This window comes from Dendrobates tinctorius, unplaced genomic scaffold, assembly GCF_039654945.1.
Source record: "Dendrobates tinctorius isolate UK_male_01 unplaced genomic scaffold, ASM3965494v1 ptg000073l, whole genome shotgun sequence".
Taxonomy (NCBI): domain Eukaryota; kingdom Metazoa; phylum Chordata; class Amphibia; order Anura; family Dendrobatidae; genus Dendrobates; species Dendrobates tinctorius.
In genome coordinates this window covers 26,663,555-26,689,647 of record NW_027361741.1, presented here as the reverse complement: position 1 = coordinate 26,689,647, position 26,093 = coordinate 26,663,555, and the positions used below count along the sequence as shown (strand labels likewise).

The 26,093-nt window shown below is 40.7% G+C and overlaps 1 protein-coding gene across 2 annotated transcripts in view; it reads left to right on the top strand.

Moving 5' to 3' along the window:
* The window catches only part of TTC28 (tetratricopeptide repeat domain 28), a 616,338-nt gene that overhangs the window by 144,600 nt on the left and 445,645 nt on the right, over nucleotides 1–26,093 (top strand). The window lies entirely within an intron of this gene.

Genomic DNA, 26,093 nt, shown 5'->3' with positions numbered 1-26,093 from the left:
AGCCTAAAGAAATTAACGGCATCTCTCCACACCCTTAGCGTATGGGTACACTTTGGGTAACATGTCTGCATCTCTTGGCAGGAAAAATGCAGCTGCAAAACGTGCGTTTTTGGTGTGTTTTTGCGGCATTTTATCTTGCATTTTTTTGTCACGTTTTTGGTGCGTTTTGGATTGATTGGAGTGAAGTCAGTGATAAAAAACGCAGGGCAAAGATGCACAGAGAATTGACATACAGCAAATTATTTCCTGCACCAAATCTGCAAGTCAAAAACACTCAACGTGTGCATGACAATTCAGGTTTCTCATTCACTTTGCTGGCATCAGATTTGTCACAAATCCACAAAGAGAAAACACTCCAAAAATGCACCAAACCAGCAATGTGTGCACAGAGCCTCATACTACAAGCAATCCAAACAGTAGCCGACTGATGCGTGGAGTCATGCACAGATCACAGCATTGTGATGGTACATGGTCCCTTCTGAGTATATGTCAGAGATGCCATTAAAAAGTGACAAGTTTTTTCCCTTAGCGAGATATGTAAGGGGATCGCTGCTTATTCTGGCTGGAAGACGTTTAAAGTCACCACTGCACTAAATTGCATAATTAACCTGCAGCACAGAAACTGAAGCAATTTGGGAACTTTTGCCACTGCATGTATATAATGGGTGATTGTGGCTTATTGCTATTGCACTATGTCTGGGTGAATTTGATGAATGTGCTTTTGGGAGATTTTGTCTCATATTCAGATCAAAAAAGAGACATAAAAGCCTTCTTCTCTATGTGTCCTACAAGATCAACCATTTTACTGCCTCTTTCACATAATCCTCATCAGAATGTCCAAGTGATCATCTAATGTGCACATACTCCTATTGGCAGATGTCGGGAAGATAAGATTTGGGCAGTTGGATTTCAAATGCCTCATCCTTTTGTTCTTGACTTTGTGTCTTGAAGCCTGTTACCATCTGCTCCCCATGCAGAACACATGCATGATCAGCTGAGCCAAGTATACATATTTATAGGAAAGTCAGGAGAGATAGCTCTTTGGCAGACAACTATTTAATGTGTATGGCCAACCTAATTCAACTCTATCCAGTAATGATTCCCAACTTTACACACAAACATTTTTAATTTTTGCCTCTTGTCTCCCATTTACCAGCTGAAAATTCAAGTATTCAGCAAGTGAGCATGAAAGCAGTTGTTCACACCGCAAAAAGTTTAAAAAAAAACCCATTACAAATGTTGTAAAATAATAAAAGAAACTATCTTCACCTTAAGGACCCTAGCTGCTCTTTTGATGCTGCCTAAGCGCCCTGCTTTGTACTTCATGTTTGGTTTAGATAACCCTGTGACTGATGCAATGGACTAGGAAGTACTGAGATTGGGGAATGTGAGGGCACCTGTGTAATGCTGGAAGAGCAGTGTCGGGGATTGCTAAATTCTGTATACATTGTTTTTTCATTTTTGATGGATTTCTTTTATTAAATCAGGATTAGATATGACTTTTAGCATTTATGTAAGATTTTTTTTAGTAGAACCATACTATTTTAAGATGATCTTTCTTTTAGGAAACAATATATTTAAAAAATCTTTGAATTAAAAGAGTCGATCTCTCAAACGCAACGTAACTGGACAGCATCCTTTCTATCCTCTACTCCAATGTTTTATAATGTTATTGTATCTGCTTTGCTTTATTGTTTCACTAACTGGTAGGACACTAGAGAAGAAGTTGGCACCCCCCCCCCCCCATTTAATGGGTATCTGCTTGAGAATGCTCTCTTTTATGTATCGCTAGATACTGTATGTGTATACCAGCCGATGACCAGGAGCCCAGCAGCTGCCACTTTGGTCATCAGTTCATTGTCTGCAAAGCTCCTATGATAAAGGAACTTGTATTTGTTGGACAACCCCTATAGCTGCTACAAATTACAATATTAATTCAAAGAACTTTCATAAAATTGAACATTAGTTGCTGTACATCATTGAAATAGATTATCATAGAACGAACAAAGTTATCTTGAAGATATGTTTTCCATGACTAGGCTACCCCACATCTCTTCTCTAGCTATAGTCCCTATCTCTCCTCACCATGTCGCATCCGCAGTTATGCAGATTTGGGCTGAGGCTTCACGGCGTGATATTTGTACAGATTTATCACACATGCTCTAATTACCTGCCCACTCCCTATGAGACTAACAGCGGGACTTAAATACCTTAATTAGCTACTTTATATTATGTAGATGTGGGGCTGTTTTCTGATGAATAATAGTAATGGAAATGGAAAAAAATGACATAGCATTAAAGACAAATGCAGCAAATTACAACGTTCCATACTGTGATAAAATGTTTCTCTTTCTTTGGTGTGTATGCCCTACGTAATTTTAAGCTCACAAAGCCCATTGGGATATCAAGTCGATAAAGCATGGAAATGGCTGTAAGATGTTGTGCGACACTTTAACTACAGTAGTTTAAGTAGTCTTAAGTCATTACCCCAGTTTAAGGAGGAGAATTGACTTTAAGTTGGCTAACTCCTGCACTTTATAGACTTAACACTTTAGTTAACAAGACACAATAAAGTGCTGTACATAAGCAGCCTGACATGCTTTGCTAGTCACAAATTCTTGTCATTGGTCAGCCATGTGGTCCTTACAGTGCTTGATATAGATTGTTGTCCTATATACATCTGTTTAAGGTTATACTGCATTGGAAGCAATGTGACAAACAGTTCTATAAGGCTTAGCAACATTTAAATTCATGTAAGTCACATAAACCATGGCATTACCCTAATATGACCTTGCAACTCGAGCTTGAAAAATTAATTTGCAACAACCACAATCTTGTTTTTATTAGGGAAATGTTAAGGTCACTTTGTAGACCAATTGTCGTCATATAGCCGTAGCCTAATTGAGTTATATCAAATTTTCCACATTTTGCAGTCTAAGGAATCCATTTGGACTCTTAAAGATATGTCCTGCATAGGTCTATTTTTATCTCCGTTGTTAATATAGTAACACTTTGCGTTCTCATATTGAATTTCTGCACATAGAAGAGTTCAGATTAGTATGGCTTGTGTTGGTACATGCCATAATTTTTGTGGCTGAGATAATACATTCTTATGAACACCATGTTATGGGCCATAAGTCACAGATCTATAATGTGCTGGTGTGTTTAAGGCCTCTGTGACATACTTTCAAAGGGCATTAATTAGGAAGTAAAAATACAGATAACCCTGTTCCTTATAGGGGGGAGTCTGGGCTTTCTGTATAATTTGTGTATCTAGGCTGCAGAATGGTGACAGTGTGTAATATACTCCCTGTCAGCATTTTGCATCATGTCCTAGATATCACACTTAAGGCCCCGTCACACTAAGCGATCTCGGTAGCGAGATCGCTGCTGAGTCACAACTTTTATGACGTAACAGCGATCTCACCAGCGAGATCGCTGTGTGTGACAGCGATCAGCGAGCGGCCCCCCTGCCGGTATCGCTGATCGCTGGAAGAAACCTCTGGACATTTCTTTGGTCGCTGGTCTCCCGCTGGCCAGCACGCATCGCTGTGTGTGACAGGCGGGAGACCAGCGATCAGGTGTAAAAAAATAATAATAAAAATAAAAAATATAGTTATTCTCACCTTCCGACGTCCCGTTCAGCCATCCTGCCTCTCTCCACGCTCCGGTCCCAGTGATCCTTTGCACGAATGGCCGCGAGACTTTGTTATCCCTCGAGACCGTGACCTCTCACGGTCATTCTCACAAAGGATCACTGGGACCGGAGCGTGGAGAGAGGCAGGATGGCTGATCGGGACGTCGGAAGGTGAGAATAACTATATTTTTTTATTTTGATTCTATTTTTTACAGGGATGGCCAGCGATGCCGGGCGCTCGGCATCGCTGTGCTGATCGCTGGTGAAGCTGTCTGTGTGACAGCTCACCAGCGATCACATAGCGACTTACTAGCGATCCTGACACCTTGATATCGGTGTCGGGATCGCTGGTAAGTCGCTTAGTGTGACGGGGCCTTTAGTCATGTGAGCAGCATTCTCCTGGTTCTGGAGGAGCTGTTCACTCCCCGACTAGAGTTTTTCTGTCTGGCAGACTGGTCATAACTTCACAACTGACACCACCCCCAGTCTCCACCAAACCCTCCCCCTACCTCCTGCTCCAGCCTCCCCATGCAGCACACAGTGTGAAGCAGCAAGGGAATGACTCCACTGATTGGACTAACCAGTGCTGTTAGCAGACTGCTGAATTGAATGGTGGAGAATAAAGCTCAAATCTTCTTTTTCCACGTTCAATCTCAGGAAAGTCTGACGTTCCTGCCAGGACCATTGGGCCACATGACATCCTCATGTCACTGGGTGCAGAACACCCAGTGCTCTCCTGAAACTCTAGGAAGGAAAAGGCTTCTACATAGGTGAGTATAATGTACTATGTGTATTTCAATAAAGTATTTTTGTGTGTGTTTTTCCTTTTAATTACTGGGTGAGTAATGGGGGTGTCTGATAGATACCTCTCTATTACTAACACCAGGGCTTGATGCTAGCTGACACTACACAGCTGACATCAACCCCCAAAAATATGATCCTGATTGCCACCGCACCAGGGAAATCGAGAAGAGCTTAGGTGAATTGGAGATCTCATGTGATACACCAATTCTGGCGAAGCTGTGGGCAGGTGTTTTTAGGCTGGGAAGAGCCCAATAACCAGGGACCTTCCCAGCCTGATAATATAAGCCCACAGCTGTCTGCTTTTCCTTTGCTGGTTATAAAAAATGATTCTATTTATTTATTTGGTTAACACAAAACTGAACCATAAAGAAGTTAAATATCTATCTATCTATCTATGTATCAGTATCTTGGCACATCTTTAACACATATGTATCAGTAATTTCTTTAATTCATTTTATTTCGGTACATGTCACACGGACAGCAAACACGTACACACAAATGATAAAAATGGACATTGCCACCCTTTCACTCATATATGTGAAGGAGGCCTAAGCTGTATTGTGAAGTTCTGCAGCTGCTGAGGTGTCTTATGAGGTTCTGTAGGAGCTTAGGTGTGTATTACAAGGCTCTGCAGCAGCTGATGTGTTAATTATGAGGTTCTGTGGCAACTGAAGTGAGAAATATGAGGCTCTGCAACAGCTTAGGTGTGTATTATGAGGTTCTGCAGGAGCTGAAGTGTATTATGAGGTATATATACTGTATGTAGCTATACACACAGACACATTAAGATTACACTCTAGCGAACACACACATCACTATATAGTCAGGTTCTGCAGCAGCTGTAGTGTATTATTAGGTTATTAAGTTATGAGGTATATATGTAGATATACATACACACACACACACATATAGATTTACACTCTTGCTCACACACATCACTATAGACTCTTCACAGTACTCATATGTCAGGGGTAATCTGTGAATATGTAATGCTCTATCACCATTGTGGATGTGGGCCAATAGCGGGCCAATAGCTCGAAACACCGTGTCTGCAAATTGAGATTCTGATTTGGCTTTTATCCTAAGTCATTTTGCAAGACTCGTTAAAGGGTTGATTGTGATTTGTAGGACCGCTACTACCAACAGGTGGCACTATAGAGTTCAAGTCCTCTTTTTCTCTGAAGAGGCAATTTGCACATTGTGGATGTGGTGTGTAGTGCAGTGATTGTGCTGCTTTCCACAGATGAGGACGCAGGATCACTGTTCTGTTATTTCCAATCTATTTATATAATTGCCTTGTAATGTTTTCATTTCCTATTCTGTCCAGATGTCACCATATTCCTGAATTCCAAGCGGAGGAAGTTCACTGACTGCCATATTGGGACACCCAGGTGATGGGTGTCTCAATATGGAATCTGCTACTGGTACCAACCTGTTGCGTGGTACCACCAGCGGAACACCGTCGCACCACCACACACACACACTCGCCCTATACGTCGTATGCAACACATGCACACAGTCATACACACTCACACTCACTCACGCACACACACTCTAACACACTCACACTTTCACACTCACGCAGCCTCTTGTGCGGTACCACCATCAGAACACCGTCGCACTGCACCTGTGCGAATTCCGCGCAGGCGCATTGAATCCTTCGGCTGATCCCGGCGGCAGATGCACGACGTTTCTACAAGCAGAGGAAGCTGGTCACATTAAAGGGGTTTTCCTACGAACGAAAGTTCATTTTAAAAATTGTCTATGTCTGACCGTATACGGAGCATACCACATCTCCTGGGCAGGGGAGGAAGCAAAAGACAATACTGACATTACAGCAGGGGATCACAGAGGATTCATTTTGTGAGGTGAAATATTTCACTGACTGTTTTTAAAAAATATTTTACCTCAGAAAATGTATCCTCTGCGATCTCCTGCTGTAATGTCAGTATTGTCTTTCGCTTCCTCCCCTGCCCAGGAGCTGTGGTATGTTCTGTGCACGGTCAGACGCAGGGGTGAGAGAGACGGGGCACAGGGGGAGACATTTCAAACGGGACAGCACATGAGGGGAGAACACAGCACAGGAAGGAGAGAGACAGCAGACAAGGGGAATAGCACATGGGGTAGACAGGTCAAAGAAGAGAGCACAGATGGGAGAAGTCAGCACATGGGGATAGAGAGAGTGGATAGGTGGGTGAGAACATGGGGGGGGAGATTCTCAATGCTGCAAAGCCTGCCACCATCATGACATTACCACCCTCCCGATTTGATAGCAGCAGGCCTCTTCTAGTACTAGAATAAATGACAGGTCAGTGCAGGGGCAGATTACTGACTGCCAATGAGCGTGCAGTGGGCGGTGCTGGGGCAGATACTTACAGCCAATGAGTGTGCAGTGGGTGGGCAGAGGGCAGTGCTGGACACTGAGGCCACACTGGCTGTGAGGATAGATAGTAAAGCACAGGGAGCCGCAAGTAAAAAAAAGTGGGTGCTGACAATGAAGTGAAATTCAGGAGGAAAGAAAGGCAGAAACAAAATGTATAGGGGCAGTATATATATATATATATATATATATATATATATATATATATATATACACAGCACAGTTTAGCTCAAAAAAATGGGTTTTGGGCTGGACAACTTCTTTGAGATTCAAAAGGCAAATGGGTGGAGTTTTGGAAGTTTAATAAAACTGGAATAGAAAAATGTGGAAAATGTTTGTATTAAAATTACTGATATAAATATTATTGTAAAAATAAATTAATGGAGTTGTTCGGGAGTTACATATTGATGAGCTATCTATAGGATATGAGATCTCCGACGTCTTGACACCCAGCACTTCCACCAATGAGCCAATATGTACTCTGACATCGGTGGATGTCATCAATACTCCGCAATGGTGGTGTTTTGCTCCGTACATTGCTTATGTGTAAACGCTGCTGGAGCTGATATCATCTGATCGTTGGGGGTGTCGGGGTGCTTACAGGTAGGTTATCAATATGGAAGTCCCAGAAAACTCCTTTAAGGGCTCATACTTGCGAGAGACTCGCACGATTCTTGTGCGCGTCTCTCGCATAAAAACCCAGCACTGCTGGGACTGGAGTGTGCGGCTACGTAGAAATAAATGTAGCCGCATGCTCCGGTCCGAGTGACGGCAGCATTCCCGGGTTTTCATGTGAGAGACTCGCACGAGAATCGTGCGAGTCTCTCGCAAGTGCGTATGAGCCCTATGCTTTAGGCAGCCTTATTTTTCATGAACCCTTTGAATATTTTGCTGATTAGATTCATACATACTGATATGTTCCATAATATGCTCCCTCTTTTGTTTTCTAATTTAATGTGTAGGATTGTGTTTGTTGTTTTTTTTATGGTTATTTTGTATCTCTTCTCATTTTCTGGCAGATAGTCATCTCTCTGCTTAGTTCATTGCAAATTAGTTTAGTGTAAAAGCTTTCATTTTGCTAATTAAATCACACACTTTCCATGAATGCATTATGTCGCTTGTTTTGGAGATACTGAAATAATGTGCAGCTTTGATATAACATTAATGAACGATGAAACATCGGCACAGTAAATAGAGTGGAACGGCAGAGGACGTGAGGCTGCTTTAAGTTGTGGTCTTGTCTCTGTGTACATTCGCGTCGGGATGTTAATGAAGAACACATTAGTACAGCACTATAATGGAGATCAAATCCTAGTTTAAGTACTTGCCCAAAGCCTATACACACTGGGAGCGCATTATCACATTGATGCACACACTGTATTCAAACTGACTTGGCATTTAAATGAGGTTAAATGTAGTATTTTGTTCCTTCATCACTAGCATTTAATATAGCTATGCAGCTGTATCTGTGTTCTCTGCTATATGTAATAGTATATTTTCTTTGTAGAATGTGTTGGTGCGTTCCAAAAAACTCGTGAATTTTTTGGCACTTGCCATGCCAGCGGGCAACAACAGTGACCTGTAGCTGCAGTATGGAAGAAGGAGAACCACCTCTTACCTGCTGACGCCATGGCTTTTCTTTTGATTAGCAGGCCTGGGGGAACTTTACGTCTGTCACGCTGCAATGATAACATCGCATCAGATCGACTAATCAAAGGAATAGCTGTCAATGCCAACAGATAAGTTTCCGTAGTCCCTCTCCCACTCAGCAGCCATAGACCACTGGTGTAGCTGATGAATTGGGATGTGCTTATCGAATCACACCAACTGTAATAATAGTATTAAAAATCTTGAAGAATAACTACAGGAGGTAGCAATGAGAAGAACCATATATATCGATGCAGACTTTTAGGCTTCCTGCAAGGTGATGCTCCTTCTATAGTGTTAATTCCTTAGTGACCACCAATACATCTTTTTTACTGACCTGCAATATAAGAGATTAAGATCCCCCAATTTTAGACAATCCATCAGCTGTTGGCAGCACTCTATAGCTGACAACTTACTTCATCAGCCACTATCACTGTTGGTACCGACTATAGATGTTTAACCCTGTAAATGCTGCTGTGTATAGTGAATACAACATCTAGATGGTTGACAGAGTGTGGGGGCTCGCTCTTTAACCCCATCAGCACCCTGAGCACTTGATTGTGTGGTCCTGATGTTGGCCATGGCAATTCATATCCTCATAATGGCCTTAGAGCCTGCCGGCTACAATGGCCTGTTCAGAAGTTATTAAAATTTAGGTGGTAAAAATAAACTTCTTCACTCCTGTCATGTCACTTTGCATTAATTCCTGAAAAGCACCTGAAGGGTTAATAAACCACCTGAAAGCAATTTTGAATACGGTGAGGGGTGCTGTTTTTAAAATGGTATCACTTTTGGGGGTTTACAATTTATAGGACCCCCAAAGTCACTTCAAAACTTAATAGGTCCCTAAAAAAATGTACTTTGTAAATTTCCTTGAAAAAAAACGAAAAATTACAGCTACATTTTTAAACCTTCTAAAATGCTAATAAAGCGAAACAATATTTTGCAAATATTGCTGATGTAAAGCAGATATTAGGCAAATGTTATTTATTAATTTTTATGGTATGACTATCTGGATTAAAAGGATAATCATTCAAAGTTTGAAAATTGCTAATTTTTTAAAATTTTTGTATTATTTCTGATATTTTTATATATAAATGAAGAAAATGAAGATTGTGAGCCCTCGCGGGCAGGGTCCTCTGTCCTCCTGTACCAGTTATAACTTGTATTGTTTATGATTATTGTACTTGTTTTTATGTATACTCCTCCTTACATGTAAAGTGCCATGGAATAAATGGCGCTATAACAATAAATAATAATAAATAATAATAAAATGTCATCATAAATTTATCATTATCATAAATTACATTAAGTCACAAAAAAACATTCTCAAAGTGACACTGGTCAGATTTCAAAAACTTGGCCCGGTCATTGTGGGGTTAATATGGTTGACAGTAAATAGCACAGTAGTAGTCTCATGTATTATATTTAAAGGGGTTGTCATAAGGATTCAGGCAAGTTTAACCCCCTTACCCCCCAAGGGTGGTTTCCATGTTAATGACCGGGCCAATTTTTACAATTCTGACCACTGTCCCTTTATAAGATAATAACTCTGGAACGCTTCCATGGATCTCAGTGTTTCTGACATTGTTTTCTCGTGACATATTGTGCGTCATGATAGTGGTAAAATTTGATATTACTTGCATTTATTTGTGAAAAAAATGGATATTTGGTGAAAATTTTGAAAATTTTGCAGTTTTCCAAATTTGAACTTTCATGCCCTTAAATCACAGAGATATGGCACACAAAAAACTTAATAAGTAACATTTCCCACATGTTTACTTAACATCAGCACAATTTTGGAACCAAAATTTATTTTTGTTAGGAAGTTATAAGGGTTAAAAGTTAAACAGCAATTTCTCATTTTTACAACACCATTTATTTTTGGATCACATCACATTTGAAGTCACTTTGAGGGGTCTATAAGATAGAAAATACCCAAAAGTGACACCATTCTAAAAACTGCACCCTTGAAGGTGCTCAAAACCACATTCAAGAAGTTTATTGACCATTCAGGTGCTTCACAGGAATTTAAAAAAAATGAACATTTAACGTTTTTCAGAAAAAATTTACTTCAGATCCAATTTTTATTTTACCAAGGATAAGAGGAGAAATTGGACACCTAAATTTGTTGTGCAATTTCTCCTGAGTACGCTGATACCCCATATGTGCAGGTAAACCACTGTTTGGGTGCATGGCAGAGCGCGGAGGGAAGCAGCCCCGTTTGACTTTTCAATGCAAAATTGGCTGGAATTGAGATCGGACGCCATGTCACTTTTGGAGAGCCCCTGATGTGGCTAAACAGTGGAAACCCCCCACAAGTGACACCATTTTGTAAACTAGACCGTCCAATGAACTTATCTAAATGTGTGGTTAGCACTTTGAACCCCCAAGTGCTTCACAGAAGTTTATAACGTACAGTCATATGTTAAAGTTTGGGCACCCCTATTAATGTTAACCTTTTTTCTTTATAACAATTTTGTTTTTTGCAACAGCTATTTCAGTTTCATATATCTAATAACTGATGGACTCAGTTATATTTCTGGATTCAAATGAGGTTTATTGTACTAACAGAAAATGTGCAATCTGCATTTAAACAAAATTTGACCATGCAAAAGTTTGGGCACCTAAACATATAAGTGACATTAATATTTCGTAGATCCTCCTTTTGCAAAAATAACAGCCTCTAGTCGCTTCCTGTAGCTATTAATGAGTTCCTGGATCCTGGATGAAGGTATTTGTGACCATTCCTGTTTGCAAAACAATTCCAGTTCAGTTAAGTTTGATGTTCGCCGAGCATGGACAGCCCACTTCAAATCATCCCACAGATGTTCAATGATATTCAGGTCTGGGGACTGGGATGGCCATTCCAGAACATTGTAATTGTTCCTCTGCATGAATGCCTGAGTAGATTTGGAGCGGTGTTTTGGATCATTGTCTTGCTGAAATATCCATCCCCTGCGTAACTTCAACTTCGTCACTGATTCTTGCACATTATTGTCAAGAATCTGCTGATACTGAGTTGAATCCATGCGACCCTCAACTTGAACAAGATTCCCGATGCCGGCATTGGCCACACAGCCCCAAGGCATGATGGAACCTCCACCAAATTTTAATGGGGGTAGCAAGTGTTTTTCTTGGAATGCTGTGTTTTTTAGCCTCCATGCATAACGCCTTTTAGTATGACCAAACAACTCAATCTTTGTTTCATCAGTCCACAGGACCTTCTTCCACAATGTAACTGGCTTGTCCAAATGTGCTTTTGCATACCTCAGGCGACTCTGTTTGTGGCATGCTTGCAGAAACGGCTTCTTTCGCATCACTCTCCCATACAGCTTCTCCTTGTGCAAAGTGCGCTGTATTGTTGACCGATGCACAGTGACACCATCTGCAGCAAGATGATGCTGCAGGTCTTTGGAGGTGGTCTGTGGATTGTCCTTGACTGTTCTCACCATTCTTCTTCTCTGCCTTTCTGATATTTTTCTTGGCCTGCCACTTCTGGGCTTAAAAAGAACTGTACCTGTGTTCTTCCATTTCCTTACTACGTTCCTCACAGTGGAAACTGACAGGTTAAAACTCTGAGACAACTTTTTGTATCCTTCCCCTGAAAAGCTATGTTGAATAATCTTTGTTTTCAGATCATTTGAGAGTTGTTTTGAGGAGCCCATGATGCCACTCTTCATAGGAGAATCAAATAGAACAACTTGCAAGTGGCCACCTTAAATACCTTTTCTCATGATTTGATACACCTGGCTATGAAGTTCAAAGCTCAATGAGGTTACAAAACCAATTTAGTGCTTCAGAAAGTCAGTAAAAAGTAGTTAGGAGTGTTCAAATCAAGAAAATGATAAGGGTGCCCATACTTTTGCATCGGTCAAATTTTGTTTAAATGCAGATTGCACATTTTCTGTTAGTACAATAAACCTCATTTGAATCCAGAAATATAACGGAGTCCATCAGTTATTAGATATATGAAACTGAAATAGCTTTTGCAAAAACCAAAATTGTTATAAAGAAAAAAGGTTAACATTAATAGGGGTGCCCAAACTTTAACATATGACTGTAGAGCCGTAAAAATAAAAAAAAACATTTTTTCCACAAAAATGATCTTTTCGCCCCAAATTTTTCCAAGGGTAACAGAAGAAACTGGACCCCAAGAATTATTATGCAATTTGTCCTGAGTACGCTAATACCCCATATGTGGGGAAAACCACTGTTTGGGCACATGGTAGAGCTCAGATGGGAAGGAGCACCGGATTTTACTGTTATGGTTTGCAGGTGCCATGACCCACTGGGATAGCCCATGAGGTGCAAAAACAGCAAAATCCCCCATAAGTGACCCCATTTTACGAACTACATCTCTCAATGTGACCGCTCCTGGCACTGAGTGCCGGGTGTCAACCGTGAGAATCATCTGACACCCGGCCATGATCTGCTGCACACCACCCGTGTGCGCGGCCAATTGCTATGACGTACTATACCGTCCATGGTCAAATTGGCCCAGGGCACATGGATGGAATAGTACATCAGATGTCAGACAAGTTTAAAGCACAATAGAACTAACCCCAACACGTACCAATCTCAACCTCAGCTTCAAATCCAAAGCCTTGTTGATCCCTGCTGGTCTCTACTTCCTAGTACCATCTTAACAGACAGGAAATAGCTGTAAATATCAGCTCAGCCAATCACTGGCTACAGTGATGACACGCCTCAACCAATGATTGGCTGAGCAGCTACATCCTGTGTGTCAAGACCAGGAAGTAGATTAAAGGGAAGCCTTGGAACAGCAGTAGTGGGGTGATTCTTTAGGGTGAGTATTACTTTTACTTTTCTACCAGTCTGAGCCCTTATAAAACGAGTTTTCATCATCTGAAAAAATCTAAAATTGTTTCTGATAAAAAAAAAAATCTAAACAGGAGAAAATAAGCAAAACTATCCTGTGTATGAAATATAGGAGCATTCAGGTACGGCAGGAATTTCTTTCTCTTGGCAAATATTTAATTGAAATATAATATCAGAAGAAGCCATTACTTAGCCCCAGCCTAAGGATCTGGCCAAAGAAAGTATTCATGTAAGAATCAATGTCTGTGATCTCTGCGTTCCCCTAAAGATGTCTGAAGACTCCATAAAGAGCTCCATAGGGAAAGCAATAAAAAGCCTCCATGGCAGATGACATTCTGTGGCAGGGCCGTTCAGTGGTGATGATACAGAGCTACGCACTGCACTGGATTGTGGAACCTCTTTGTTTAGATGCTTCTAGACACAGCCTCCTCACATCCTGGGTAAAATGGGATTGCCTTTGTTAGAATATGCTAATATGGATTTGATGTTACATCTGTTTATTTTTATCTCTTGTTTTCATCCCTCCCAGTAAAATGCATTTCTGGCTTATAAATAAAAGAACAAGATAATAGCAATATAGGTCTTGCTGCTGCCAGCGGATACACGCATTGTGCCACTGACTAGCTCATAAATAGCTTCTGCATATCCTCGCAGTGCAAAGCTCCAGCATAATGTTTTCTTCACATGTGTTCAGTATCCATTTGCTCGGTCACTAAAACATGAGCGCGGAGGCTTTGTAATAAGCAACCCCTTAGAGAGCATTACTGCGACACCGAAACATACACACAGCAGATTCACACTATCGAGCTGCAAGACGTGAGCTGCCGGAGTGTGCACGACTTGCATATGCTGTGTCTTGTTGTCAGCTCCACTGACATATATAAGATTACCTTTACATAGGAGCCACGACGGGACCGAGATTTGTCTTTATGATGTCATGTTTTCAAAGGCAAAGCCTGCAGACTACACTGTATAGAACATATCTGGGGTAATTGATTTATTGAAATTATTATTTTTTTACTGCTTGGCTAGACTTGTGTTTACTAGAGTTGGGCGACTTTGGTCGGATCGGGTTTCATGAAACAAAATTTGTTTCTGATGAATCTGGTCCGACTAGGGCAAAAAAAGTCAGAGTTTCATCCGAAACCCGACCCCAATGCAAGTCAATGGGAAATAAAAGTCGGCATTGAGCAGATGACATTCATCCACTCAATGCCGACTTTTATTCCCCATTGACTTGCATTGGGGTTGGGTTTCAGACGAAACTCTGACTTTTTTTGCCCTAGTCGGACCAGTTTCATCTGAAACAAATTTTGTTTCATGAAACCCGATCCGACCAAAGTCCATCAACTCTACTCAGCACAATCTATACGCCAGGCGATTCATGACTGCTTCCAATTTTCAGATTGGTATGTGAGAGAGCAGATTGATGGCAGAACTCCGGTTAAGCCGGATTAAAGTTATTTTTTTGAAAATGCGGATGTGTGCTCAGGAAAGGGGGGAGGGAGGGGAAATTGGTTATAGTTATAATACACTGTCTAATAGTCAAAGTACTGTAAAATTTTTACTTATCAGATCCTTTTCTGATGCTTTCGTACAATTTTTGTACTTTATGTCAATTGCTCAATAAAGATGGTTTCAAACAAAAAAAAAAGCTTCATGTTATGCCTCTGTACTAAAATTAGGGGTAGTCCAGTCACAAGATATCAACAACCTATTGACGTGATTAGATCAATGATATCAGATGGTTAGTGGTCCTACACCCGACACCCTTACCGATCAGTGGTGACTTAATAGCTTGTTAAAACAGACTTACCTGGCTTCAGCTACGCGCTGAAGAATCTGTAATAAATCGTTCAGTGTGCACAGGCTGCCATTGTTATTGGCATAGGTCCTGTTAGACAGGATGATGTGCTTCCAAGAACTAAGCTGTTCGGCCAACCAAGTTCATCGACAACCTGTTAGATTGCAGGCGTTCTTAGATCATTCATGATAATTGTGCAGGGTAAATGCCACATAACTCTGGCATGTACATGTTGTCACTAGTGGTCATCCACAAAAAATGGCACGCTCTTCTTCTCTTTATAGTTTTCTTTTGGGTATCATTTTTGTGATGCTTTTGTTCTTTTTGACATTAAAATATCCAGCATGATCTAAAATTTTTAAAATTTGAGAGTCCTCAAATGTTTCTATCTACTGGCTAACCCTGTACAAAGATATATATTTTTCCTTTATCAGCATGATCTAGACACTTGTAGGACTTCATACAAGGACATCTCTCATGGCTGCTTTTTATGGGCATGTCTTACACTGCAGGAAGATCTGCTTTGTAGGACTAAAGCTAAATATTGAAAAGATCATATTTTCTGACTACGTCGTAATTGCCGTGCGATGAAGGTCACATAGTAAAACAACTTGTTGATTCAGAGTCTGGAAGTGAATGTCCCACATCCTGTGAGAGCCGAACAAGCCACTTCCCTCATTGAAATGCACCCACTGTATTGGAAACATCTGCCTGAATTATTTAATCATTTACTCGGAAGATCTACAAGGATTTACGGTGTCTTCTTGTTTATGCGTTCTTACAGATCACCATGGCTTTGCCTCGTATCAATTTTTTCATTATTCTTCATCTCTACTATTTACCACAATGTGTAGATCTTTGACCCTCAGTTTAGTCCTATTGCCATTTTGCTATTTGGATAAACTATGTATTACACTGTGAATTACCCCCATTTTCATTTATAAGGAAAGTTTTCTTGTTGTCTTCTCAGTGTGTGCTACTGTTCTCGTTGGCATGGTAAAGCCGTCTTAAGGTCACTTATTGTGTAGCAGTATGTTGTAAGTTTTTATTTGGAGTTTAGAGAAGTATTCAGACTTTTACTGTACGCTATATACCATAGTGACAGTTCTAGTTAAAAGTGTAAATTGAAAGAGATGCTCACACTGTGATTCCAGCAAAGTCACATAGTGCCATATTGGCTGCTCGAGAGGTGCTTTATTTGAGAGGTGAGATGCGCAGTGGGTAAATCCAAATAAAGGTGTATGTGCTTCCCATGCTTGAGTTTATGGAAAGTCTCTGTTGTGTATCAGCCAGTTCATGAAATTTAGGCTAGTCCACGGTCACACACATGGCACGCATAATAAAGTCCAGCACCTAGGATACAAACTTCCAAAGCTTTTACTTTGTCTTATTAAAAGATAGAAATACAAATATTGATTGGCAATTCCAAAACATGTGCAAGACACCAACACGTTTCAAGCTGAACACAAGCTACCGTGAAGGAAAACACTTTGTTTGTTTGCACATGTTTTGGAATTACTACTATGTGTTTTGTATTTTTTAATAATAAAGCTAAAGAATAGAGCTTTGTAAAGATTGTACCCCAGATGGTGGACTTTATTTCTCTTAGCAGTCAGTAGCCTCCCCTAAATGCTGAGTAACAGCAGTGACATCACTCTGTAATCCTGTTACGTACTGGACCCGGGTATTCCAGGCTCCGCTTCCTTCTCCTGGGTCTGCTGCCCTCTGTTGTGGTCTGTGTTGGATTTTGTAGGTTGTCTTGCGTGAATCAATGAAATCATCTCCCTAGGATTGAGACTCTAGCATTCCTTCTTTGGTATGATTCATTATTTGTACTACTGTACTTTAACTTGCATCCATCCCAACTAGGTTCCACTCCATCTGTTTGTCTACTCCTGAGTTTCCGTTACTTCTTGTCCCCATAATTCCATGTGTCCTCTGGGAGCTGCACCAACGCCTGGGGTCCATGTGCCCACCATGACCATAGACTTAGTCACCTCACCTGGTGAACCCTTACAAAATGTTGGGGAACGGGGCAAGATTTAACTTTTTTCTTATAAATGGTGCCACTCTTTTCCATGAAATCTTGTATTAGACTCGAGCCCAGAAAACTGGTAACTATTTGTGATAAATCGCAAGATTTTCCATCCATTTTCCATAGCTATAAGTACTTTTTAAAGTTTGCTTCTTGGTTCACAGTATTCCTATAAAATTTATAGCATTATGCCAGCTTGTGTCTGTATAGAGTACGCCATGATACTTTACATTACATGTGCAAAGTTCTTAAATAATCGTGGTAAAGAAAGTATGCATGTAATGCATGTTATTTGGCGTGTAACGGCTTTGATTTACATGGGTTCTTCTGAGCTGGGAAGAATCGTAAATTATGCAGAGACTTTAAGCTCAGAGAAGCTGTTAGAAGCCACAAAACAGCAGAGCATTAGGAACATAGCATACAACCAAATTTTTTATTGCATTCTTGAGTAATTGCTATGGGTAAAGTCAATCCTTCTTTTGGAAGTTATTAAAATAGCAAACACATAATCATATATGGAAGCTTTTATCTGGAATGGGTTTACACGGAATTCCACCCTCATTACAAACTATACAATACCTGGTTATCTTTTATCATATATGAAAAATAAACATTAATATTTGAGCGAGCAAGATACATTTTAATGAGAAGGCCTTACTTTAGACAGAGGTGTCACTACCCAGATATTATGGGAACTGAAGGGATGATGTGAGTTTTTTGGTTTTATATCCTTAGTGTTTGTATACCAACAAGGATGTACTATAGAACAATACAGGGTATGGATTGACTTTTTTCTTTAATACACTGCAGCTTTTTCCTTACTTTGCTACTAAAGTAACTGCTCTATCTCTTGTGTTGACAACCAACCTGTCTTTCATAAGAATAAAAAAGAAGTAGGCACATCTTCAGACTTAATTATCATAGGACCAGAGGCCAAGCTTGACTTTCTTGGGTCCTGTTTACAAATCTTTACCAGATTTCCCGGTGGCCTTTGTCGAGCAGATGATATGTTGCACAAATGTATTCATGTACAGGCTTTTCTGTATGTCTGTGGTCTGTGTTCCCTCCATACGTGTTGCCAAAAGAACAAGAACAGAATATCTATTTTGGAAACTTTTCTCTTTTTTTCCAGTCAAACATATGGAACAATTTCTGGCCAAAATTCTGCCGTGTTATTGCCTGTGTGTTTATGTCTCGCCCTGGATCCGGCATTGGCTGAATGTAATATGGTACCAAGGGCCACATTCAAGGTGCTGATTGCACTCGTACTCATCACTCTATGCTTTAGCGCTATCCTCTCGTGTCCTTGCAGCAGCTGTACCGTGTGCCTTGTTGCCACTGCGTGTGTTGATTAACTCCTTCTGTACTGTGCCATGCATTTTATGGGTTGCTTGCATGATGAGGTTATCAAGGCCTCTGATATTGTGTAGTTCAATACCCAGATTCTGACCTCAGCCTACTCCTGACTGTGCCATCATATTCAGATATTTCTCCTGAAATTTGGAAGTGGTTTCTCTTTTACCTACTACTGGCTCTGACATTTGGTTTTTCCTGACCATGCACCAATCATTCAAAAAAAGGAAATATTGATTTATGCCCATCTCAAAAAGGCAGACACTGCCTAAACACTGGCCAGACAAAGAACAAAGTGTCTCCATCTGCCTCATTAAAGTGAATGGCCCCATTGGGGGTTCTGTGTGAATCCTGTATTTCAGGGCTTCAGAAACCCCTGACTGAGTTGGTGATGTGTAGCTCAACTTGAACCCTGGCTAAGGCCTCCTTCACTAGTCCATGTTTCCAATACGTGGGGTCTCCATTCTTTTTAACACATACCCATTATAACCTATCGTACTACACACATGTCTGTGTTATTACATGGATTTTGTGTCTGTTCAAAATACATGGAGACATGTCAGTTTTTTTCTGGCAGCACGGATGGCAAGGGCCAATACAATTCTATGGGTCCATGTGCCATTTGTGTGTGGCCGTGTTTAACATTGCAAGTATAGGAGAAGCTGTGTAAATTATTTCTTTATCCATAACGGAAAAACAGTGATGACACACAAATGGCATGAAATGGTTTTTCACATACATGTTTTCTGCGGCCTTGTGAAAGAAGCCTAATAGAGGATACAGCAAACTTAAATATAGTGTCCTGAGTGCTAATTGCAAATCAGATGTTCTGGTTGTCCGGGGGGTGGAATCAACCACAACTCGGTGATGGAGTGCACTGCCCATGAGCTTCCAGGCATCTCTGCTGGTACTGCCAGGAAAACCAAAGCAGTGGTGACCGGCAGAGAACATCTGGATGTCCGGGTAAGTATGATACAGCAAGACCCATATCGGGAAAAGACAAACATTACAGACAAGTACTGTATGTATTAACTTGAAACGCTACTTTGCAATCCTAAAGAATATTTATATTAAGAGCTAGAAGAATGAAGGATTTGCAATCCCGTTCTAAGTCTTTCTGTAAATATTTGCTGCTGTAATTCAATTCCTATTAGTTCCAAATTACCATGAGATTCTTTGGACTCCGTTTTATTTATTATCCAGGAGAACGTAGCCGAGCAAATAACCTAATATCGGTTTGGTTCCAAACACTTCAGTCAGAAAGAGTTCCCATCACAGCCGGAGCAGAAAGCAGCTGTGTGCAAGGTCTCGAGAATGGAGGGACAAAGTTTCGGCAGATGGAGCTGAGTTGTCCGTAAATATTAATCAAGATACATGTCATCAGGTTGATTTTCAGTAATAGATGCCTGGTGATTCATTGCGTCAAATGTGCAGTCCCTCCTAGGACCGATGTGACTTAATACCATGACATGTTTAAGATGTAACATCTGCTTGATTTATGTCTGCGTTACCCAAACCTGACGCCTATCCATATTTCATTAAAGCTTCATTTGATTTCTTCTGACGGCCATGGCACTTTTTATATCTGATGTCAGTAAATTCCTGGCACAGTTATGAACAACATATGACCACTTAATACCATTCATGCCTCCTTGCCTTTAAGGGACCTAAATTACTATTCTGAGAATTTACTCACCACTAAACTAAGTCGCTCAAAATGATTCATCTTTTATATAATAGAAGATTGGGATCGGCGTCATCTGAGTCCTGATTCATTCCCCTTTATTTCAGAAAAATGAAATACTGCTGTTTGGGGTGACGAGACCAAACTTCACTTTCCATATCAATATATATGTTTTTCTAAATATTTTGAGGTCCAAGTGGTATGCAGCAAAGTGAATTGGCTGAATACAGCTTGTCTTTGTTGCACATAAAAATACACAACATGGTATATATACATATATATATATATTCAATGAGTGGCTTCACATGTAGAGATTTTGATGTGTTTTTCTGTATGGGAAAAACAAAACAAAGCATTTTACAGTAATAACAAAAATAAATGATTTTTCCAAAATTTTACTTACACTGTACTTTTTTCCTTGTGTTATTTTTCCAACTAGGGTGCATTTAAAAAAAAAATAGTCATATGTCAACTCTTCTCATGTTTTTAGTACAGTTTGTCACCAATGAGATTAAAATAGATAAGAATAAAAAAAATAAATTTTGCAATAAAGAACACATAAAAAGGCACCAAAAGTGTGGAATATCAACTGTAGTTTTCTGCCCATAGTTTGTGTTATCCCGGCAGAAAAAAAGCTACATTTGAATATACCCTTAATGGTTTGGTCACAACCAACCTATTTAGTATTTTTGAAGTGACACTCCTGAAACCCCTGAAAATAGCTGATTTTGCTGAAGCAGCTGATCCCAGATAGAATATCTGATAGGGTATCTAGATAAGAATTGTCCTGAAGAACAACCCCTTAAGGCTGGAGTCAGACTGGCGTATGGCATCCGATGCAAGAGTATCGGATGTGATATGTTAATGACCCTTGGCTCCTGCTCTGCTGAGGTGATCTGATCCTCTTGGACAGAGATGATCGCAGCACAACTGTGGAGGAGGCGGAGAAAGTAATTTCTCCATCTCCTCTGCTGCCGGCGTCAGCGTATATCGCACCACACTCGCATGAAATCCAAGTACTGTTTGTTGTGTGATTTGCACCCATAGACTTATATGAGTGTGAGTGATCCGAGTCTCACTGCCAATCACAGCATACTGCAATTGTTCTCTCATGCTGATTCGGCATGAGAAAATAATCGCAGATCTGAGCTACCCCATAGAGCAACACTGGGCCAAGTGCTATGCGATGTTTTATTGCATACCACTCGGCCGTGTTATATGGTAGTGTGACTCCGGACTAAGGCTACGTTCCCGTGATGAGTGTTTGATAGTTCAGATTTTCTGCAGCATTTCTGCACTAGGGATCAGCAAAGCTGAACTTAAAAGTTTGGGGTTCACACCGGATGGTTAGTGTCGAGGTCTAAACGCTGAACACAGGCTTCTCCTGGATGTCCGTTGCAATGTTTGGAGTTCCAGGAGGGGGGGAGAGAAAGACAGAGCTTTTTCCAGCTAAGTCCAGGATCCTCATTCTTTTCAATGGGGTTATGCTTCTTCTGGTACCCGAACCAAACTTTTGCATAAAGGTTTGAGTGGACCCATGGAAGTTTGGGTTCTGGTACGTGACCCAAAGTTTAGTCCAAAGTTCAGTCCGGGTTCCAGAACTGTACCCGAACTTGAACCGGAACCCGAACCCCGTAGAAAACAATGCAGTTTCTGGGGTTTTTTTTGTGTGTAATGTTTTAAATAAAACTGCTTTGTTTTTTACTTTTGCTTTGTTACTTCTGTTACTTAGTTTTGATAAAGCTTTATTGGTAAGGTAATGTTCAGATTGCATGCGTCTTTGCAGTGTGGAAACGAACTAAACACTCATATGCGATTTTTACCTGCCAATTATCGTCTTCTCATTAAAGTCTATGGGGAAACTCTACATAAAATACATATTTACCACAACAGAGATTTGATTGCAGATTTCAAAAACTAGCCGCAAGTCAGTTTCTGCTGCATAAAAAGCACGGTGCCATGAAATTTCTATCATTGCCATCCACAATCCTGGATCTGTAAGACGCTGCATTTTTGTGAAGAAAACTGAGAAATTAATCAAAAACTCATGATGGGAACTTGGTCTTAAATAAAGATGTGAAAAAAATTACCGGTCCATAAAAGATTTACCAAACAGCACAAACATATGGGGCCAAGGATTTGGTGGCTCAGTGGCTAGCACTGTTACTTTGCAGCGCTGGGGTCCTAGGTTCAAATTCCACCGAGGAGAACATCTGCACGGAGTTTCTATGTACTTCCTGTGGCTCGTGGGTTTTCTCCTGGTTTCCTCCACAAGGACAAGCTGATAGGAAACTTAGATTGTGAGCTCCAATGGGGCCAGTGATGATAATTCCTGGAAAGCGCTACAGAATATGATAGCGCTATATAATGAAGCAAATAAATAGACAATCCAATTGTTTTCTGTCAGAGTAGGATTGGCGCTTTATTAATGGCTCATAAAGCAGGGTCTTTAGCAGTTCAGCCTAGCACCCGCCTTCCCTACATGCTATGATGTGTGTATGCCTCTGTTGTACCCAAGGACAAGGGTTACTATGGAGAGACAAACGATGAAATAGGAGAAATAAATGTAACATAAAAAATGCACATAAAAAAATACAAAATCAGCTTTCGAGAAGACATTTCTATTTTTTTTTTTATGCACAGTTTTGTCACAAAACCTGAATTATTTCCTAATACCAGCCAAGGGAATGAGAATCCTGAAGTCTCATGCACACGTTGCTTATTTTTTTCTTTGCAGATTTCCAGCAGATTTAATCCTGCATAATGTCAATTCTTTCAGCTTTTTTACTGTAGATTTCACTCTTTTTCTCCCCTGCCCAGGAGCTGTGGTATGATCAGACCATGTCCCTGTACAGTCAGACATAGCCATTACACAGTACACAGCAGGGGCACATTTATATGATTATCTCAGCACAGGAACATTTTATTTAAACACATCCAATTTTGGAAATTATTAATATTCAAACATCTAATAATTAAAATATTGATTAAAATTAACTCTGTTAGGGCACATGGCTCACTTGCGAGAGACTTGTACGATTCTCGTGCGAGTCTCTCGCATGAAAGCCTGGCACTGCCGCCGGCACTCGGACCGGAGCGTGTGGCTACATGTATTTCTATGCAGCCACATGCTCCAATCCGAGTGGCGGTGGCAGTGCCAGGTTTTCATGCGAGAGACTGGCACGAGAATCGTGCCAGTCTCTCGCAAGTGAGTATGAGCCCTTAGTGGGAAAACCCCTCTAATCTGTTACAAACAGTGTAAAAATATACATACTAAAAACCAACGCGTTTCGAACGCTACAGGGTTCTTAGTCCTGGTCCCTATCCTTCCCTAACAGCACAATCTACGTTTTTTCCTTACTTTCTTTTTATGATGCTTTGTTTGAGAATTCCAGTACATACTCAAACGAACAGTCATCATGGAAGCAGAGGCTGCAGTCACTGCCGCAGACCTTTGCCGCTCCCTTAATGAAAGTGTCATCAGTGACACTCTTTTCAGGGGCTGGGCTCATCCCTTCATGATGTGTACTGAGTGATGTGCATAATGACAGTGCGCTTTCTGTTGCCAACTCAGACCAGCAGTAACAAGTCGGCAGCAGATCGTGTTGTCAGTCAACCCGGCGTACAGAAACCAGTGACGTCACTTGCAGGGGTGGTGCCGGTCTCTGAATGCTGGGTACTCTGACACTGCACACTAACACTGCACAGCCCCTGAAACAAGCAACACTGATGATGCTTCATTTCAGGGGGGAGGAAAGGGCTGTGACCGCAGCCTCTGCCCCCATTATGGCGGTATGTTTGAGTGTCCCAACATGCACTGGGATTCGCAAATGAAGCATCATCAGAGGACGTGGAAAAAAAATATATCAGAAAATAGTTTAGATTATGGCACTTGGATAGAGAGAGATTTACAATGAAATTGACTTTGTGCCCTCATAATCACAGAGAACACATAAATTGCACACACATGGGAATAGGTGCTACAGTGATAGACTTGTATCGGCAAATTTTATGTAGTCTCTCTGACATGGACATGTCTCCTCATGTGAACTTAGCCTGATTTTCCGGAGCAGTTTTTCTATTCCATGCTCAAACGTTCAGTATTTGGTCAGTATTTTACATCAGTATCTGTAAGCCAAAACCAGGAGAGGAACAATCAGGGGAAAAGTATAAAAGAAACACGTCACCATTTCTGGATTTATCACCCACTCCTGGTTTCGGCTTACAGATACTGATGTAAAATACTGACCAAATACTGAACGTGTGAACGTGGCCTTATGCAGGTTTTTTCACTTAAATCTGGAAGTGAATCTAGCAAGGTGAAGAAGTATAGGTTCTTCCTTTGTGTTTCCCATTCCTTTTGAAATCACTTTTGGCTTTAGCTCAAAACACTGCATCCAAATCTACACCAAAATGACAGGTTTTATTAAGTGTTTGAAACCGACCTAAAGGGTGTGTGCACACGCTGCGGATTCTGCTGCGGATCCGCAGGGGATTTGGCCCTGCAGATCCGCAGCAGTTTCTGCTGCGGTGTACAGTACCATTATTCCCTATGGGAAATAGAAACCGCAGTGCAGATGCTGCGGAATTGTCTGCGCGGTTTTTGCTGCGGTTTCTAATCCGCAGAAAGAATTGCATGTCAATTCTTTCTGCGGATTCCGCAGCGGTTTACCTTCTCCTCCATTGTGGAGATGATAAACTGCAGGGCAAAATCGCAGGCAAATCCGCAGATAAACTGCAGGTCTTTTGACCTGCAGATTTTGCAAAATCTGCGCGGATCAATCCGCAGCAGATTCCGCAGCGTGTGTACACAGCCAAAGGCTTGTTCCGTGTTCATACATTGCATTTTTGTTCTGCGTGCTTCTCAAAATTCAGTGTTTTCTAGTAACATTAAAATCTCATTTACATGGTTACGTTACTTTTCTTTCTTTGTAATTTGTACCCTGTGGAGCGTTTTTTTCTTTTTAAAAAACAACATGTCAATTCTTTTTACTTTTTTTCCTGCAATTTTTCACCATTGAGATCAAAATAGGTTAGCAGGGGAAAATAAAGGAAAAAAAATAATTCACCAAAAGCTCAAAATGCTGTGTGTGAACATACCCCAGAAGGCCTTTCATATACTAGATTTAGCTGAATACTAAAACTTTAGGGAGAATGAATCTGCTAATTTATACGTATATGTAACACAAGTGCCTGTATGATAACCATTTGTGGTTATGATAGAAACAATACAAATGTATCCTTTCTCCTTCCCGATCAGTTCGCATATCCTGATGGAAATGCACTTACTGCTCCTGAAACATTACCCCGCTATTTACATGGGACTGTTTATTTTCCTAAAGCTGTTCTAGGTTTTTGTTTGGGGAAGTTTTTACAACAAAGTGAACTGCCGAGGACTTTTTCCATTATCCACTTTTCTGTCTTTGTTGCCAAATATGGGACATCCAACACAGTTGAAAGGAAGGAGACTCAAATGTCTTGGTCTCATTAAGAATGCATCAAGCAGAAACTGGATTTCCTATTTTGGTATTTATGTAGGAGAGCAGGGAGAGGCGAGTTTGCAGCTGGATAGACATGGATCGTCCGTAGGACATGCTCGGATGTTGTTAGTATCTTTGCGTGGATTCATGTATGATGGACTGACATTAGCGACTTGTGACACAAAGGCATTTTGCGCAGACGCTTACACTGTAAAGTTTGTCTGAAAGTTTTTTTTAGGCCTTAGAGGTGGGGTGTATAGGGATATAAAGCAGGGTCTCAGGGAAAACAGAATGAGTGAGATATTTATAGACATGTTGCACGTGTTTTGCATTAAAATGAATTCATTTTCCTTGTAATCACATTTCTAATCTCCCTGTCCGCATTCCCGAAATCCCACAGCTCGGAGATCTTGGCCCGGATTTACCA